The sequence below is a fragment of the Acinonyx jubatus genome, chromosome A2 (assembly GCF_027475565.1).
Source record: "Acinonyx jubatus isolate Ajub_Pintada_27869175 chromosome A2, VMU_Ajub_asm_v1.0, whole genome shotgun sequence".
NCBI lineage: Eukaryota > Metazoa > Chordata > Mammalia > Carnivora > Felidae > Acinonyx > Acinonyx jubatus.
Window position 1 is genome coordinate 74,414,903 of NC_069383.1, and position 19,754 is coordinate 74,434,656.

At 38.2% G+C, this 19,754-nt stretch overlaps 1 long non-coding RNA gene across 2 annotated transcripts in view; it reads left to right on the top strand.

Moving 5' to 3' along the window:
- Window positions 1–1,859: 1,859 nt before the first annotated feature.
- LOC128314799 (uncharacterized) overlaps window positions 1,860–19,754 on the top strand; it is a 388,750-nt gene continuing 370,855 nt past the window's right edge. The window contains exon 1 of one of the 2 annotated variants that reach the window (XR_008296859.1): window positions 1,860–1,921. This is a non-coding gene — a long non-coding RNA (uncharacterized LOC128314799). Of the gene's footprint in view, window positions 1,922–6,408; window positions 6,632–19,754 lie in introns of those variants that run through there. The other variant, XR_008296858.1, reaches the window with a different exon arrangement.

The window sequence follows — 19,754 nt, forward strand, 5'->3', positions numbered from 1 at the left end:
AGAGGAAAACCATTTCCTGAGCTTTGGCCTGATCAGATGCCACTGTGATTTGGTGTAGCATTCAACTATTCACCGTGTGAACCGCTGGGATGTAACTCTGATAAAAAACAATAAAAGTAAAAAAAAAAACCCACATAATAATAGTTGTCTGTAATGTTTATAAAATTGGTCAAGGACTTGAAAGTAATATCTTTGATAGGTCAGGTCATAAATTCTCTAAATTTGACAGTCCACTCAAAAGGAAAATGCAGGCTTTCAGACAGCTGCCAAGTGGTAAAGAATTTTTATCACTGACTAATCTTACCTTGTGATTTAGGAGATGCTAGGGATTACATGAGGCTTAAGTTAGGCCAGCTTCCATTACTTTATCTCCTGTATCCTCTTTTCAGTATTTTGCTGTCATCAAGAAGTTACATAAATATTCCCAGGGTATAATCAGTCAGGCGGCCCATCTTGAGCTTTCAGCTGGCTGTCAGGTCATTCTAGGGAAAATGAAAGCTTTAGAGGACAGGATAAGGTTATGCATTGCAGGAAGCATAAAAAAGGTATCTGCTCATGTGCTAAAATAGACTTTACTAAAATGATAAAAATCATTTCTCAAATTGCAGATGTTGGATTTTATCCTATTTTGGCTTACTAAAATTGTGAAAACATAGTTGCATTTCTGGACAAATCCTTGCTTCCTGTTCATCTTTTCAAGCTCTAAAATGATGAGTGGAAAATGAAATGCTTGTTCCATTTTCTTTCCATTTCAGTCTTAATAGTATACGAATCAGTTTCTCTTCACTATATTTGTTTCAAATAGTCTTTCCCCCTTTTTTTTATAACAGGCCAAATTATTTTTATAACAACAATTTATGCTTGGATTTTCTTTGTTTTACACACACACACACACACACACACACACACACACACACAGACACAGACACATCCCTACAGACATACTTCTTTTTCTCAAAAAGCACACCTTGGGAAATCTTCGTGTGTGTTATGTTCTTGAATCTAAGATCATGTATACATGGACTAAAAGATAGTACTAGTGTTTATTGCACCCTCTTTAAGATATGGATCACTTCACAGGTGGAAAGAAGTGTTAATCTAAACATTGAGAGTCTACCCTTATTTCCTGAAGAATGGGAAAAGAACACAGAGGAGGAAACTCACAGGGAGTGTATTGGGAGAAGAAAGGTAGAGTTTTGGAGTTGGAAAGCCCTGTACAGGGTGAATCATTGAAATAAACACAATTGGGAGTTAGTGTACAATTTGTGGTGTTTGTTGCAGTAATTTGTTAGATATTGTGTTTCAATAATAGTATAGTTGGAACTTTGAGATTTATCTATAGTGTGCCTTTAAATTTGAGATCTAACACAATGTTTTGTAGAAATTTTGACATCTCATAAACAGACATATGAGTGTCAGTGCCTACTAGAAGCATGGCAGGTGTCCAATAATTATTTATTGATTTATGGATGTTATTAGCTAAAGGACCCTTATTTATATTCAGGGTCACTATCATTTGCTGGTATGGCTGAGAACTGAGGTCCTAAGAGTTGTGACCTACTCAGGGAACCCAGAAGAGTCAGGATTAGAATCCAGATTTTCCAAAATAAATTTATAAATAGTACTATCACCCCAGTCTTGCAACAGCAAATTTATGCCGAGATGTAAAAAAAAAAATGTAATGGTACTGGTGTCAGGTTATGTGTTGTGTATTCTTGTATGTAGTAGGCAGGTCAAGCAAATGCTGTGCTCTACTTGCCAAGTCCTATTTTTCTCTTAGTCTTATAGCTTGGATTTTATTACAGTGACAGTATCATCAAGTAATTTTCTAGATTAAAAATTGTGGTGTATCTTTCATTGCAGGTAAACCAGAATAAGAACAAATAATCTGAACCATCATAAAAAGAAAGTGTCATTAAAGGTAATCTTTCTTTTTACTTTTTGAGACCTATGATTTTGACAAAAATTGTAGTGATGGTAAAAGTGTGGCCTAAAATGGCTGGCTGTTTCACTCTTTTCTATATGCAGAAGACTGAATTTTGTCAGGGCCAGAGCACAAAGGGCACATTTGCTTTATTTAGCCCACAGGGAAACTGATCACAAGTCCCTATACATGTATGCAATTTTCAATTTATTTATATTTCATCTTTTGCTAGGTAGCTATAATATAAAATAGCAGGATGAACTGAATTAACAAGAGTAAGAAAAATGAGTCCTAGCAAAAATAAAGGAAGGGAACTAAAGTAACTACAGGTAGGTTAGTTCATGGAATGCACCTTCTTAAATCCTACGTGCAATATTACCAATACTAAGCTAGACTCGTCTTTAAGATTTCTAGCAGTGAGTGAATAAATAGGCAGTAGGACCAGTCTTAGTTTCTGTGTCACAATGTTGACCAAGAGAAACACAACCATATGTTATACTAAGGACAGATATAGGCACTTTGCACCAAAATGAACAATGTCCTTGATAAAAACAAAGAGCTTCATTGAGCTCTTTCTTATAACCTTCTTCAATCTAGGTCCTTAATGGTAATTCAATCACATCAATTCATAGAGGTCACCATGATGTTGTGTAGGTAGACTGCTCTCTTGAATGGTTTAATTTAACTCAGGGACAAATTTTAAAGAATCCAGAGGAGAGATTAGATGGCACATGCTTAGAGCAGTCTTCCATAATTCTTGTTTTCCACTGAAACTTTTGCTAGGTTTTGAGCAGCAGTGAATTTGGCATTGTGGCCTAGATAGCAACTGGCATGATGTTCTTTGGCATTGCTGCTCCTGTGCATGGACACATGCTCTAGCACTTTAGCATACTGGGGGCAAGGTAGAGATCTTACTGCAAAAAATGAGACACTTACCTAGGGTGCATTCCTGAAGAGAAGGCCACACACCATTCTGGGGATGTTGGCTGGGATGAAATTATGCCAGCCCAAGTTTTTCTCTAGGCGGTACCTTGGGATTCTCTAACAAATAGTTGTGCAGTAGAAGCCTACCATCTACTTCATAAACAATGGCCAGAGCAACTTAATCTTAATATATTTTAAGTGGCTATAGTTAAATTCTTATATTATAAAAAATATTCTTAATAAACTACAATAAAATAAACTTTCTGGTACACAGTCAAGTTCCAGTCAGGGATAGATGTGACACCAGTAATTTGAATGGGGAAACTGACAATTTTTTTCATTTTATTTTAAATTAAGATATAATTTATATGCAGTAAGATAGACTACTCTTAGTATGCAGTTCTATGAGTTTTGATGAATGCATTCAGGCATGTAACTACCCCACAATCAATACATACAACAGTTCTATCATCTTAAAAAAATTCCCCAACCCTCATTGTGGTCAATCCCTCTTCTCACCCTGAGCCCTGGCAACCACTGATCTGCTTTCTGTCCCCATAATTTTGCCTTTTCTAGAATGTTATGGAAATGGTATCACAGTATATAATCTTTTGAGACTGGCCCCTTCAGTTAGCATAATGCATTTGAGAGTCATTCATTTCATTGCATATATCAGGTGTTTGTTTCTCTTTATTGTTGAATACTATCCTATGTTATGGATAGCCAGTTTGTTTATCCATTCTGCAGGTGAGGGAGATTTTGGGTTGCTTCTATATTTTGAAGATTATGAATAAAATCACAAAAAGTATTTGTGGGCATTCTTTGGTGTGAGCAGAAGTTTTCATTTCTCTGGATGTAAAGTTTGTCATAGAGATTGTTTTTAAAATTAATTACAGTCTGCCTTCAAATAATGCTATACCACTTACTGTACAATGTAGGAATCTTCCAACAATGTGTCCCCAATCTTCCTTCCCATCTTTCATACTAGTTTTGCTACACATTATACTTTTACCTAAGTTATGATCCCACAAAATGCTGCTACTATTTTTGCTTCAGACAATCAATGGACTTTGAAAAGTATTTGAAACAAGTTGTTTATTAACTTTGTTTATGCCACTTTTGGTATTTTTAACTTCCCTGCGTAGATTGAAGTTTCTTTCTGGTATTATTATCTTCATGTGAAGAATTTTCTTTAATCTTTCTTATAATGCAGGCCTGCTAGTAACAGATTCTGTTTTTGTTTATTTGCAGTCTTTAATTCTCTTTTACTTTATAAGCTATATTCACTGCATATACAATTTTATGCTGACAGTTTTTTTCCTTAAGTACTTTAAAGATGTCACTCTATTAAGCAGGAATATTTAATACAAAAAAACATTAATTTGTAAAAGTGGGTAATGAATAAAATGAGTAGAAAAGGATCCTTAGGAATATGGGAGTTGCTATTATGGGACTGAGGAGCATAGCCAAGGAAGGAACAAAAAATTTGCAAGACATTTCCTCCTACAACCATAGATTCTGATCTCATGGGACAGGGTGTGGCTATGGATTGTAGATGGTGGAGAAATTCTTTTAGGCCCTGAGGGATGAAGCTTGTCTGCAGACAGCTGCCCTCTGGAGGGTCACAGAAACTGGCTGGAAAGTGAGCATCTCTGGGAGCCTTGCATGCCACCAGCTGCCATCCCAGAGGGAGGGGAAAAAATCACTCCAGAACTGGGAAAAGAAGCCCTTTTCTGTGCTATTTCTTCCAGTGTCCCTCTAACCCTCTCCACTGGCAAAGCCTGACACTGTGCTAGCTAACAAACCAGGGGTGTTTATGGGGTTTTGCTTTACTCTAAAAATGCAGGACAAAAAAAAATTATGGACTTGGAGCGAAGAAGCAATAGATTTATCATCAGCGCACATGCCAAAATAAATGAGAGGCAAAATATACAAGGGGTCATATGAGACTTGTCCACATCAACAGCTAGAAAAGTATGTATTGAACAACCTGCCCTGATGGCTTAAGCAAAGAATCTTTCCTTGCCTCTTCCAGTGACTGGTGGCCCCAGGCGTAGCTCAAGCCTCTGCCTCCAACTTCATGTGGACTTTTCTGTGTGTGTCTCTCTGAGTCCTTTCCTCTTCTTATAAGGGTACCAGTCATTGTATTTACCCAGCTAAATCCAAGATGTTTCTATCTTCAGACCCTTACTGAATTATATCAGCAAAGATGTTATATCCATGTAAGGTCACAGTCTGAAGTTCTGAGTGGAGACAAATTTTGGGGAAAATTTTTCAACCCACCACAATCATACAAAATTCAATTGCAGTTGTACATACTAATAATAAACAATTGGAAAGTAAAATTTAGAAAACCACTTATAATCACAATTAAGGATAAATTCAGTAGCAGATATGCAAGTCCTATATCCAAACCTATGAAAAGCTGCTGGGAAAAATTAAAAAAGACCTAAACAAATGGAGAGATACACCATATTCTTAGATTGAAAACCTCATTAGGGTGGCATCTTTCCCCACATTGATCTATAGATTTAATGCAATTTCAGTGAAAATTCTGGCAGACTTTCTGGCAGAAATTAACAAGCTGATTCTTCAGTTTTATATAAAGTGAGCAAAGAGGTTGAACAGATATTACTAAAACAAAATACGAGGGGTCAATATGTACTTGAAAGGATGCTCAATGTCTTTAATTATCATGGAAATGCAAATAAAAATCATAATGAGATACTGGAAGATACCTAGAAGAATGGCTGAAATAAAAAATACGATAATGTTAAGTGTTGATCAGGATGTGAAGCAACTGGTACTTTCATACATTGTCTGTGGGGATATTAAATGGTACAACTTTAAAAAGCCATTTAAGCAATTTTTAAAAGTGTAAACATACATTTGTCATATGATCCATAAATTTCACTCTTAGGTTTTGATGAAAGCAAAATTAAAATATATGTCCATATAATTGTGAATAAGAATGTCAAGAGCAGTTTTATTCATAAACTCCAAAACAGGAAATCAAACCAAATGTCCCTCATCATGTACATCCATATAATAAAAAAAACTACTCAGCAATAACACTAAGTGAAATATTGATAATAGATAACAAATGGTTCACAAAAATATTACGCTAAGTTAAAGAAGTCAGTCATACAGCAATGCCTGCGGTATGAATTCCTTTTATATGATAGTCTAGAAGAGGTAAAATTAATCTCTAGGGATAGAAGTCACATCAGTAGTTCCCTAGGGTGCTCACTTTAACGGTTGGTAGGGGCATGAAGGAATTTTGGGGGGGTGATGTTAACGTTCCATAGTCTGTAGTTAGATGCATATGTAGTTACATATTTAATAGCTTTTTCACTGTACTGTGCACTTTAAATGAGTACACTGTATTTTATGTAAATTACATGACCACGTAGTTTATTTTTAAAAAATCTAAACAACCTGAGAATAATTCCCATCCCATGTCGAGAATGAGTGCCAGATTATATGTTTTGCAGAAGAGAATGGGACCTGAGAAAATGGAGGAAAAAACACTAAAAAAAAATGTTTATTTATTTAGAGAGAGAGTGTGCACGCGAGCAAGCTTGGGGGAGAGGCAGAGAGACACCGGGACAGATGATCCAAAGCAGGCTCTGTGCTAACAGAAGACAGCCTGATGCAGAGCTCGAGCACAGGAGTCATGAAATCATGACCTGAGCCAAAGTCAGATGCTTAACCGACTGAGCCACGCAGGAGCCCCAATGAAAAAGAGATTTTTAATTCCTGATTCGTGGAGCGTGGCTGGAGGTAAATAGGGCCCCAGCTAGGGTGATGCCTGTGTGAATTTGGCTGCAGTAGGAAAGAAGCTAACAGGCAGGGCCTAACTCCCAACTCTTCCTTCTGACCTCAGTTCAAATTTGCTTAAACACTTTTAGTCAGGGCAATTGAGCCCTGGTCCACTGTGCCTAAAGCTGGAGCTTCCTACCCTCTGGAACAGTCTTCCCTGCTCTCTGCCTGGAGAAGGGAGAGGAGCAAGAGGAAAAAGGACAAATGTTTAGCTTCCCCTCTCTGTGGGGCATGGTGCCAAGCACTTATTTGTCATCTCATTGAATTCTTAAAACCTTCCTGGTATGGGGTAATATTACATTTTCCTGAGTTTTAGAGAGAAAACAATGCATGCACTGTCATATAGCATATAAGTGGCCCAGGCTGGATCTGAACCACCTTCTGTCTGCCTCCAAAGCCCATCTTGAGTACATAGTATTGTGTGTTATACTCCTTTTCCAGATTCTTTCTTTCTTGCGCATCACCTTATAATTGTTCACATCTGTGTCCATAATAGGATGTGAAGAACTTTTTCATTTATCTCTTATTTTAGGCACCTGAAATGGTTGTCCCTAGGTCAATGTGTATGAGTGCATTAGTTCACAGTACAGAAAGATCAGAATTGTGCTTAGAATTTCCGATTTACAACTGCAGGGCCGACTGGATAGAATACCACTGTGTTCTCATAATAGGGTTTATAGCAGAGTATTCAAGTCAAGTTGAAATAAAAAAGTCAGTAACAAAGGGTAGAGTAAATTGTTAAAATCTCAAGCTGAGTTATATCTGGTTCAGTTTCGAGTTCTAGAGAATGATGTTTATTAGTTCTTTGATATAATCTAAACTGGCCATTCCATTTTGGGGGAACAATCAGTGTTTAACTTGTCAGCACGGATATTCTTTGCCGCAGCTAGCCTTAGCTCTGATACCTCTTGATCAGATTATAGCCACGGGTTGTACTTAAGCTGGAAAACTGCTCAGAAATAGAAGTAGTAATATGCATTTGTTCTGGTTAGCTGTATTTTTCACTGTGACTCTGTGTCCTAAAGTCTGCAGTAATTGCTTAATCCCAGGTAGGGGAGCTCAGCATGCTGACTTGAATCTATGGAGTCTCATGTCACTGGGGATCTAAACACCTTGGAAGCCCACAGGCATCTATCTCCTGGTGCTTTATTATGCCAGCATGGAGGGCAACCAGAGGGCTGGATTGTAAAGTTGAAACTCTACATCACTTTGGGGAAAAAAGAGAAATTACTTTTCTTGAAATGTCCAGTTGAGCCAAATGTTTTGACCTCTAGTATATGCAAAGTATGGTTGTGACAGATGCTGTTTGTTGCCTACCAACATTCTGCTTCTTTGTTAACAATATCCTGATTCTATTCAGGCTGCAACTAAACCAGCCCCAGATGAAGCTGGTTTGTCTAATTCAGTGTGGTAATCTGGTTCCCTTAGACATTGATTGGCCTAAGTGTGAACATGTGGTTTATTTCTAACCAATGAGAATTCATGGAGAATCTGCTGGGGGGAGGATTTAAGGAACTTGCTTTTTCTCCCAGATAAGAGGTAGTTTGCGAGCTAGTTGTGGAAAGGGGATTTTTCTGCCTCTTGTGTTTTGGATGCCATCAACTGAAGCCCATTCCTTAGCTCAGGCTCCTTTAGGGAGCCCATCTACTCACACATCAACTTTCCATGGGATATACTGCTTGGAGCTGGCAGCCAGCACCCTGAGGCTACGAAGAAAAGAGTAAGCAAGTTAGTCTCTGGGACCCAGTGATTTGACATATTTGTGCTATTGAACCAATCCTTGAACTGCTACTTGAAACTTCTTGTTAAATGAAGAAATGGGATAACTTTATTACTTAAGCTTCACATGATCAAGTATTTTGTCACTTGCTGTGGACAGCATTCTGACCATGAATTTGCTGGTTAACACAGATAATTGGTTTCTCCCCCCCTTTCTTACACCTATAAAACAGAACGAAAAAATAAAAAAGTCAGTGTCACTGTACTGTTACCTTACAATTGAGTTTCAGTGAAGAGTTAAAAGTGCTGCATTTTTGTTCTTAAGTTTTTAGTATTCTTGAGAATCTTTAAGAGATGGAGTCACTACAAAGTAATTATGTAATTATGCATTTTTGGGGTATCTGTTCTCACTCAGTGAAGATATGTTAAAATGATGAGGCCTTAAGCCATTGTCTATTTTCAATGCTTACATTTAAATATTGTTATTCATGTCCTTAGAGTCTAAAGTGACAAAAAAGTAAGAATTGAATAATTAGAATCAGATGTTTCATTTGGTATTGGCAAGATTTATGCACGTGTGTGTGTTTTCCAATCAAGGCAACCTTTAATTCTTGGAATATACCTTTACTAAGCTCCTATTTCATCTAATACTTGTCTCAGCATTTTTTTTCTGTTATTTTTAAGAAAATGAAGTAGCTTTTCAGAGCATTTGGAGACCACTATAAATAATTTACACCTTGACAAATGCCTGCCCAGTGAACAGAGAGCAGAGCACGTGTGTGGTCTGGCCACTCATTACTCGGACTTGCTGGCAGCCCAAGTGCACCTGAAAGTCAGGGGAAACTTTTGTCTCTCCCCCTGTGTATTCTTCAAACAGGACATGGATCTTTTGAATATTCTGAAGATTTATTTTTCTGCCTGGTGTAGATGGCCTCCACTGATATCTTAAACCCTGGCCAGAAAGCTACATGGCCCTTGGTATTGCTATTAAGACAGAGTTATTAATATAGAAATGCATTCTGTTTGATTTTTTTCCCCTCTTTGGCATGCATGCTCTTTATCCAGGTAGCTGGAGTATTTGTGCAACATGAAGTATATTTATGGTTACTTCATTACTACAAACAAAAATACCTAGTGCTTTTGTTGTGGGACAGGGAGTGACTTTGTATGGATCCCCAAACCTCCCCAGGATCATTGGTATATGAGGGATTCCAAGTAGAGTCCACAGTGATTCTCCTTTAATGTTTCGTTGCTCTGGTTTCATTTGGGGAGAGCACTCACAAAATAATGTGTGCTTTAGTCCTAGTGTCTGACTATATAGACTTCTGTATCAATAATGACTTGGAGGCATGTGCTTATAGATCTCACATAGATGAAAAATATGCAATACTTAAGAAATAATTTTTTTATTCAGTGAAAAATTCAGGGTAATGTCCCATACAAACTTTGTTATATTTTATTTTTAGTCCCTTTGCTTTAAAGAGTAACTTTATTGGGTGTTTGCAGTTTGAATATCACTCTTTTAAAGTTTTCATTGACTTTATACCTGAAAATTACTTCTTTAGGGTAAAGTACATAGGTAGTCTTTATTTCTGAGGTCTAAGTATCTGTAATGACCACTTTTTCTTAAGGAAGGACCACAAGTTTCCAAGTGAAATGGCAGTAGAGACTGAGATTATGGGCAAAGGTCCCCAGTGACCTAAACATAATGAATGATGTCATTTCTAATAAAGTTGGTGAGGTTGTGCCAGTGATTTTTGGAAATGACATGGAGAGTTAGGTTATAGCAGGAATATATTCACTACAGAAAGTAGTAAAATGAGAAAGAGTCAAATAGCTAAGAATATGATGACTCAATAATTTGTACATGTAACTTTATTCTTAAATGATTTGTTTAAAACAACACCTTGTGGGAGGGGGTTGGAATACAGGCTATTTACTAAGTAGTACAGAAATATTTCAATATTTAAGAAGTGGATATGGTCATTCCAATGAATGTCAACTAAATAAGTTGTCTTGGTTTCTTGGGAGTTAAGTATCCCTCAATGCCAAGGGATCAGAACTTGATGCTTGACAGAAAGGGTGTTGGTGCCTCTGCTATGCTTTTGTTTCTTTTCATTTCTGAGCGAATGTATGTATTGCCCTCATTACTGTTCTATGTTTCTGTTGATTGTCTAGTCTACACAAAACTGTGTCTTGTTTTTTGTCACAGTTACAATTAATTTTTTTAAAACTATTAAGGCAGTGTTGGGAAAATGCTTAAGTATACATTCAAAAATACCACATGAAATGGAAATCTCCTTGGCTGTATCGTCTTATTATGAAAACCATGCTTCTTCTATCTGTGCTATGTGTTTGGGGCAAAAAGGTTTCCCAGCTTGGTGTCAACTGAGCCTGAAGTCTTCTTTTCTCTTTAGACCACTCCTACTTTGCTGCTGTTCTCACCACTGCACCAATATGGCAGATGACCCAAGACTCAGTCTCCAAACCCAGCAGATGATTTGAAATCCTCTTGCTTGTACTCATAGCAGCTTTTGGCCAGTTGACCTTCTACTCATCCTCCAAATGCTCTTTTCTTTTGGCTTATGGATACCATATTCACACTTTTCCGCCTACCTCTGTAATTATTCCTTTTTAGCATTCATCATCTGTTTCTTCTTGTGTTCTTGACTTTTATATTTTGGAAGGCCTCAGGACTACCCTTTTGCTGTTCATGCTATCTTTTTTTCTCCAGGTGATTCTAACTACTTCCTCAGCTTTCAACACTATATTCTGATATTTCCTGAATTCATAGAGAAATTTTAGCTTCATACCTTTATACCTGTCTGAGAAATCTTTGTTTAGATAATTCCAAGTAATTTTGATCTTTACATATATATGAAACTGAACTTTTAATCTTTTAGTTGTGGATTTACTTTTCTTCTAGTCTTCTGCCTCTCAGTGAATGCCACCAATATCCTAGTGTTCCTTCTTGGTAGAAATTAAGAAATCAATCTCGATGCCAATTTTCCCATACCCTCACATAAATCCATCACCAGGATTCATTATCTTTTGTTGCCAAAGTATATCTGGAATCTGACCACTATAGCCACTGCTACCACTGGCCTACTGCAAGCCACAAGCCTTGCTCTTCTAGCTATTATATGAGCTTCCTATTTGGTCTTTACTCTTGCAATTTTGTTAAATTTGAATCCATTCTCCACAAACCAGGCAAAGAAATCTGTTTAAAATAGAAATTGGGTTTTGTAATTCCCTTCTGGGTTATGTTGAGTTTGGCAAGGCGTAGACACCAAGGTACAATTAAATGAGTGTAGATTTTATTAGGGAAACTCTAATGAGGAAAAAAAAATGGGAAGGGAGCTGGGGGAGGTTGGAGAGCCATGAGACCAGGAGACAAGACTATTCCAAGAGAAGGAAAGGAGGTTGGGTGTCAGCGTCCCAGACTGGTCAGTCTAAAGACATGTGGTAGGGCTGTGAAAGAGTCATTGAGACAACGTGGCTCATCAAAGGACTGTGTGTCTCCCAGGAATTGGTCTATTTTGCACATCTGCTGCAGTAGGTCACTGGCTTAGAAGAGCCCATGAGAAAGGTGGCCTTGGTGCAAATGCCCCTGTGGATATCAGAATGAAGTAGCTGGGAGCTTTATACTACCTGTAGATGGAGAGGTGTAGGGTATATTCTCATGGCCATCTGTATTAGTTTTCTAGGGCTGACATAACAAATTACCATAAGCTGGGTGACTTAACTACAAAAATTTATTCTCTCATAGTTCAGGATGCTAGAAGTCCAAGGTCAAGATATTGGCAAGACTGACTCCTTCTGGAGGCTCTGAGGGAAAAATTGTTCCTTGCCTTTCTCCTAGCTTCTGGTGGATGCTGTCAATGTTTTAGATTCCTGGATTGTGAGGCATGATTCTAATCTCTGGCCCCATTTTCACACTGCCTCTCCCTGTGTCTCTGTGTGCCCTCTCATCTTAAAAGGACAAAAGTCACTGGATTTAGATCTCACCCTAATACAGTATGATGTCAACTAATGACATCTGTAAAGATCCTATTTCCAAATAGGTCTTATTCTGAGTTTCGGGGTAGACCAGAATTTCTGGGGGAACCTGTCCAATGTACTATATTGCCACACCTCCTTAAGTCTTCAACAACTAGAACACAGGTAGGTTAAAATGAATGAAGTTTAATGAAAATGAGTATTATATAAAAATGCAGTTGGGATGGTGTTAGGGAGGAAAGGGAATGCCTCAGGTTCAGCAGAACATCAGATAAGGGGATCTGGGAGTCTGAGAGATGGCATGTGATGTTACAAATGGAGTGGAAGAGATGGTTCAAAGTGAAAATATACAGACCCTGACAGCTGACTACATAAAGGAAATGAGGGAAAGAATACGTAAATGGTCGATCTGACTGGCAGACTATAGCGAAAGCGAAAGGAAATGACCAAGAGCGTCGATCTTTCTCAAACACTTACTTCATTTGTTTGTCGTTAAGAATTTGTGCATGTGGAAAGATAGGGGGAAATATCTAAGAAGAGATAACCTGGGTTAAGATGAAAGCAGCCAACATCATGATGAAGGAGCTCCAAAGTAAGAAAGGGTGGGGGAATACCATGCATTATGATTCCTATTAGTCTTGCATTTGAGAAGAGTTTCCCTCTTTAGACATAGAGGTACATCTTTTGAATAGTGAAAAGTCATCTCTGCCCTTTGGTTTGAAGCACAAAGCAATAAAACAAGGCAAAGCAGCAAATGTGAACCAGTCATTAAACTGGGGAAGAGAGTTCAGGGTTCCTATAAAATAGTGAAATGGTGTTCTAATTCTTGAACAGCAAGATCCCTGGGCAGGGATCAGAAAAGGCAGAAACACAGGCATTTTAATTGCTTATATTTCTGTGTTATAAAATATGTAGACTCTGTATAGTGCAAGATCCTAAAATATATCTGGTTAGTAGATTTCAAGTGAAAAAAAGCTCTGTTGTCCATCATATATGTATTTTGCACAAAGCTGAGCTGTTTTCCAGCATTTTCTTCCACAGCACTTCTACATTCTCAACCAGAGCAAGGTCTAAATCAGAGTTCCTCGACCTTGACACTATTGATATTTCATTGTATGTTTGGTGGTGGTGGTGGGGACCTGTCCTGTGCATTGTAGGATAGTTAGTTGTGTCCCTGGCCTTCACCCACTAGATGCCATTAGCACATTCTCCTCCCCCACAGTTGTGACAGCCAGTATTATCTCCAGACATTGCCAAATGTCAAAATCACCCCTGATTGAGAACTGCTGGTTTAAATCATGTCTGTCACATGCAAGATACACTCGATCTGTAGAGTAGGAAATCTTAACATGATAACATAGTGAAGGAAATGTGTTAAACAGATTATATATCAGGTAAACAGGATTTGATCTAAAAGCTCTGAGCATTGCCAGCTGTGATGATGATGGCTGTATTGCAGCCAGCGTGCTGTAGTTAAACTTGAGAAGTTTTTCTCAGTCAGCCTCCAAGCTTTGGAAGAAAGATCCAACAAATGCCCAGACATTTCCTCATCTACTGGCCCATAGGTCCCATTGCAAAATTTTGAGTAGGGAGATTACCTGAGTGCTACTGATGACTACAAATGAATGCTTAAGAATTGTCAAATTAGCCTATTTCACATATCATCTTGTTTGTAGTTTGCTAAATGTCTTGGGTAAAATCTCTCAAGATTGAATAAGCCCAGGAAGGCTTTTTGATTTACTCAGCTCTTAATGCTCAGTCTCATTAATGTAAATGTAATTGATACCTTCTGCTTATTATCTGTAAAGAAGGTCGAGTTTTGAAAGCTTTTCTGATTTGCGTTTGGGATTTCTTGGTGAGATTTGTTGATCCTCCTTTTCTCTAACTAAGAATCTAGGCCCAGCAGGTCTTCTCTCCCTCCATTGTGAGTTCAGTAGAGTTTGCGCCCTGCCAAAGCAGGCTTTCTCCTTCCTAATTCTCTTTCTCTTTTATTTGTAGCTTTTGTTCTGTGGGGATCCTGAACCTACAGTGAATAAAATGTGGCAGATATCAAAACTGCTGACATTCTTTCAAAGCAGACTGAGAGAGCAGCCAAATTTCAGGGTTGTGCTTAATTTGAAAAATTGGTTAGGAAGTCTTGCGTGCAGGGAAGCATCTGGGATGTTTGAAAAATGGCATTGGCGTTCCTAGCTGGAGAGAGGAGGCTGGTGACCAGTGTGGATGGAAGTTGGCGTGCAGCTCTGCATTCCAGAACTTAGAAAATACTTCTTCCTTTTTTTTTTTTTAAACTATGCATCTTGGCTCCTTTTATCATGCACCTTCCTATCTCTCTGGACTTGATGGAAGGAGAGTAGCTAGAGTGGATCAGATGTGAGGGGACCTGGCACAGGGTACCTGTCGTACATCACACTTCTTCTGCACTGCTGTTACAAATGCTGAATGGCAGCCTCAGAAGAATTCTCCCTGTGGTGTCTCCTGCAGGAGTTTCCTTGACTGTGTAATAATCAGATCTGACCAGATGGTGATGAGTCCGGGAATGCTTTCTGAATGGATGCTTTTTAATCATTCCTGCTAGTCTTCCTAACTCTGAGTGGACCATTCAGCTTCAGGCTGTTCATGTTGTAAGAAGTCTCACAATTTGGACTCAAAGATTGTTAGCAATTGTGATTTCCCATAGTTCAATGGGAGGGCAGTTTTCCCTGTCTGCAGTAATTTTAAGTGACTGAAGTGACAGATTGTGACAAACTGAGAGCTGCCATGTAGAAACCAGATGATGTAGGCTTGGATCCTGTCAATGCCTTTTTATATAGCTAGCCTATGAGAAAGATCACTTCACTTCTCGTGGGGTCTCTGAGTCTCTCCACTTGATGATCTTGGCTGTTGTGTTGGGTGCTGTGGAACATCACCCAGATCTCTCTTCAGAGTCCTGTACTCATGAGCAGAGTTTTGGGCTGCTAGTGGTTCACAGCTTGATTTCTCTCCAGAAGGTAGCTGCTTCCACCAAGATTTTTCTCACTCCCCTTCTTTCCTCGAGGAACCCAGATCCAGCGATTGGGCTGGGGTACAAGGGTCCTTTGCTTCGATCCTTGGCACCTCTAAAGGACCATTCCCCACTCCTGAGTTCTGTATGGGGTCAGCCAAGGCCTCTTCATCCTCTACCCAATCCTGCTGCCCTTACTCCATCACAATTAACACTTCCCAAATGACTTTCTGCATGCTGATCTCCTTTTCTGAATCTGCTTCTGAAACCCAACTAAGGCCCCCATTTAGGGAAAAACAAAACAAAACAAACAAAACCAGCAGCGAATGTCCTGTACTCTCTTGAAAGAGCTTTTCAGTTGCAGCCTAAGAATGATTTATCAGACCATGATAATCTTTCTTTTAATGCTAGAAGTAATGGAATTTTTTTCCCCATCATGTAAAAAGCTATGGTAATCCTGCAACAGACGGTAATTGAGCATCCTATCCATGCTAGATACTGGGCTGGATGCAGGTGACATAAAAATGATAGGGAAAAGATGGTACAACTGCATCCCCCCCTCCAACCTATAAGGGGCTGTGGCAAGAGGCAGCAGTGAGAAAGGAAGACAGTGCAGGAATACACATGTAGGGATACATGCACAAATGGCAAAGTCACAGCTTAAAGCCTGCCCTTCCTCCTTCCAACCCCCACTCCCCCCACAACATCTCTGCCTCTCAGGATTGTGGTGCTTCCTATATTCTTGTAGTTCTTTTATTACTTGGAAATATACTTTGTGCTTGTTGGTTTTCATTTGCTAGATTAGAAAAAGGCCAATATATGTTCTACAACTTTTTAGAAATTCTGCTCTGCAGTGGAATGAGCATTGCATTTCATTTCAGTGCAAATGTTTCCTGTGCTTGGGTACTTTTATTGTAGTTTGGTAAAACAAAATTTCTTATTTCTTGATTATGTACAGTGCTCAAGTCTTTATGAAAATAGTTGTCTAAATTTTGTGTTTAAGTTTTAAATTGAGTTTGGACATTTGGAAGATGAAATGTTTTTGCAAAATTCTAATTCTGTTCACATCTGTTTATCATCTATTTTATATCATTAACATGAGTATGTTTTCAGTGAGAGTGAGGCTTAAAAATACTAAAGCCTATTTTGGATGAAAACTGTTGAGTCTAAGAAGTTAAAACTCCTTTCAGATTCTATACAAGTCTTTGCCTAAACTAGTTTCATAAGTACAATTGAAAGGACACTGTGTATTTAGGACATTTAATTTAGGTGACACATACGGTCTAAGGGACTTGGCAATAAAGAAAAGTAGAAAGATATCATTTTGTAAGAGATTAGTGAAAAAAGAAATGCAAACAAAGTCCTTCAGATTTGCTCATTTTTTCTTTTGCCAAATGTTTTGATGAACATGTATTAGAATAATTTTTGACTCCATATTGAAAGGAGTCGGGTGTGCAAAACTGATGGGATGGAAGATGATCAATCACCTTTGGAATAGTGAAGGCCACTAATGCTTTTTATGCTAATGAATAAAACCCTAATAGAGTCTGCATCTTTCAGATGCTGAAAAACTTTCACTTTTTATCTGAAAGTAAGCAGAGCTGTGTGGAGTCATAGTAAGTTAAAGTGCGTATATGTGTGTGTGTGTGTCTCCCCCACGATTTTTCATTGACTGCCACATCACTGCCTATCTGGCTTCTGGCTTCTTATGATGGGGGGGGGGGGGGGCGTGCGCGGCGGGCCTGGCCTGGGCAATGCAGCCTTTTATGGGAGGAGATACTCTGGTGATTGGGAGAATGTGGTCAATTGCAAATGGTCCCCAGAGGTGTGGGATCTGACCCAACACACGTGTGGTGCATTCCTTTACTAGAGCATTAGGCACAGCAAGAGGATGGTGGGCTTGGGGTGGAGGACAGGAAAAAGAGGATGTAATGTCAGAGAAAGCAAGTGCTAGGTCCAGGCTCAAATTAGTCACCTGATGGGCAGTAACAACTGTAAGATCTTCAAGCTCACTCTATTCCTTAGCTATAACTCAGGAACAAGTGATTTTCCTCTGATAATCTCCACTCAGGTAGGACCATCCTGAATGTGCATGTGTAAAGCCCAAAAGTGACCTTTCTATACTATTTGATACTCTGTGTAATGTGACACTGTTAATTCTGTGTCCACTGACTCTGTTCTCCTTTAGAGTAGTTCACCTGGGAATGTGTGTCTGGACCACTTCCTTCATCTTTGCTATAAAGCAGAATTTTCCAAAATCGTGGACCGTGTTCCAAAGGTAGCACATGAGAGGACTTTAGGTCACTCACAGGGCATTAAATAATAACCTATCACACAGTGAAAATTCATTTCTATCTCCTTTTAAGTTACTTTTAGTTGGTGCTATTTGAGATGGTGGTAAGTTTGTCTTCCCGGTCTTGGTAGGAAAAAATTCTTTTCACAAAGAATAGCTCTCTGGACATGAAGTACATGCTGAAGTATCCTAGGTAATACTGGGTTAAATATAAACGTTTAAAATTGTATTTATTTTAAAGACTTAATTTTTAGAGCAGTTTCAGATTTATAGCAACATGGAGAGGAAGGTAAAGAGATTTTCCTTATACCTCCTGCTCCCCCACATGCACAGCCTCCCCACTATCAATTTTCCCTACCTGAGTGGTCCATTTGTTACAATTAATGAACTTACCTTGACCCATCCTTAAAATGTATCTTAATGGTAATTTCCCACTTATTCCAGTATTATTGTAATACTAGGTTTTTTAAATACTAGAGATAGAATGTTTAGATCTGCCAGTTCAAAGAAAAGTATTACACATTAGTACAGGTGATACACTAACATGGGAAAAAAATCTGAAGGAAGGTCTTGAATAACTGAAGTTTGGAAAACAATGATCTTTTGTCTGCTTTTTGCTTTTACTACTCTTCATAGGGTTCTCGAGTGAGTCCCATTTGTTTCAATCGCTTTAAATATCGCCAGTCTATTACGTTTCCCAAATACATGTCTGTCTTCTGAGATTCAGGCTCACCTGGCCAAATGTGAACTCCTTTTTTAAATGATAAAGACCTGCCTCTGCAAGGGGCTCCCAGTCTGATTAATGGCAAGCCTCCCCCATCTCCCTCAAGTTAGCTACCTGAGACTTCCTTATTTCCCCTCCCCCATCCCATTGCTTCCCATACAGAATCTTTCTCTAGATTTTCTGGCCTCTTTTTCTTGAATCTCCTTGGAGTCTGTTGTCTTTTGTCTGTATGTGTTGACAGTGCTGTAACTCTAGCCCTCACAATGTGTGTCTTGGACCAATATACTTGCTTCTTAACTGAATTCTCTGCCTCCTTTATTGATTCTCTCTCTGTCCATTCTGCTCACCACTGCCCAAGTTATTTTTGTAGTGTATATAAATCAATACATGGCATTCCATTGTTTAAAACCCTTTGGTGGTTTGTACTTGCTTACTTGAAATGATAGAAAGTCCTTTACTTGATGTGTGAAGCCCTTCATGGTCTGCGTTTTGACTACCCATCCATTTTTCATTTCCTGACAGACCCTTCTGATTTCCCACCTCACACCATATATTATGGCAACATTTATAGTTTCCTAGTGTAGTGATTGTGCTACACCTCTCTGCTTATGTACACATGACTCCATCTACTAAAGAGGAAGTCTGGATAGTGATTAAGAGCAAACGATTTGGGTTTTATGCCTATCGTTGTTTCTTATAAGTATGTGATCTTGGTCAGGTTACTTAACCTTTTTATGTCTCAGTTGCTTTATGTAAAATGGGGATACATACTAAGAATAATACACATCTCACAGGTTGTCCTGAGGATATAATGATATAAACAGATGAAGTGCCTAGAATAGTGCTAGAAACATAGGAAGTGCTATATGAGTTATTATTACTATCACTCTGAATGCCTTTTTATATCAACTGAGTGAACTCCTATAATTTTTTTTCATTTTTGAAGTAGCTCATTTTACAAATTTTATATAGTATAATGTGTAAAAATGTCAAATACAGTATTGAATGAAGGACTAATAAAAAATTTATAAGGTGTTCATATTTATGAAGCAGACATACTTCAAACAAAACAACCTTGAGAGGAAATTAAAATATATTGAAATTTTTGATAAATGATAATTAAATATCAATGTTAATTTTTTAGAAAGTATTTATTTTAAATCGTTGTCTTTTTTAATTAAAAATTTACAAAGTTTTTGGAGTTCTTGCTGGAATGAGATAAATTTTATCATAGATATTCATTTTTCTATAGATGTAAATCATAAACTTTCTCCTATAAAAGGATGAAAAGATAAAATAGATAAATTGTATAAGTAGATAACTTAGAATGAATGAAGCCTTTTTCAATTCTCCAGACTCTCTTAAAGTA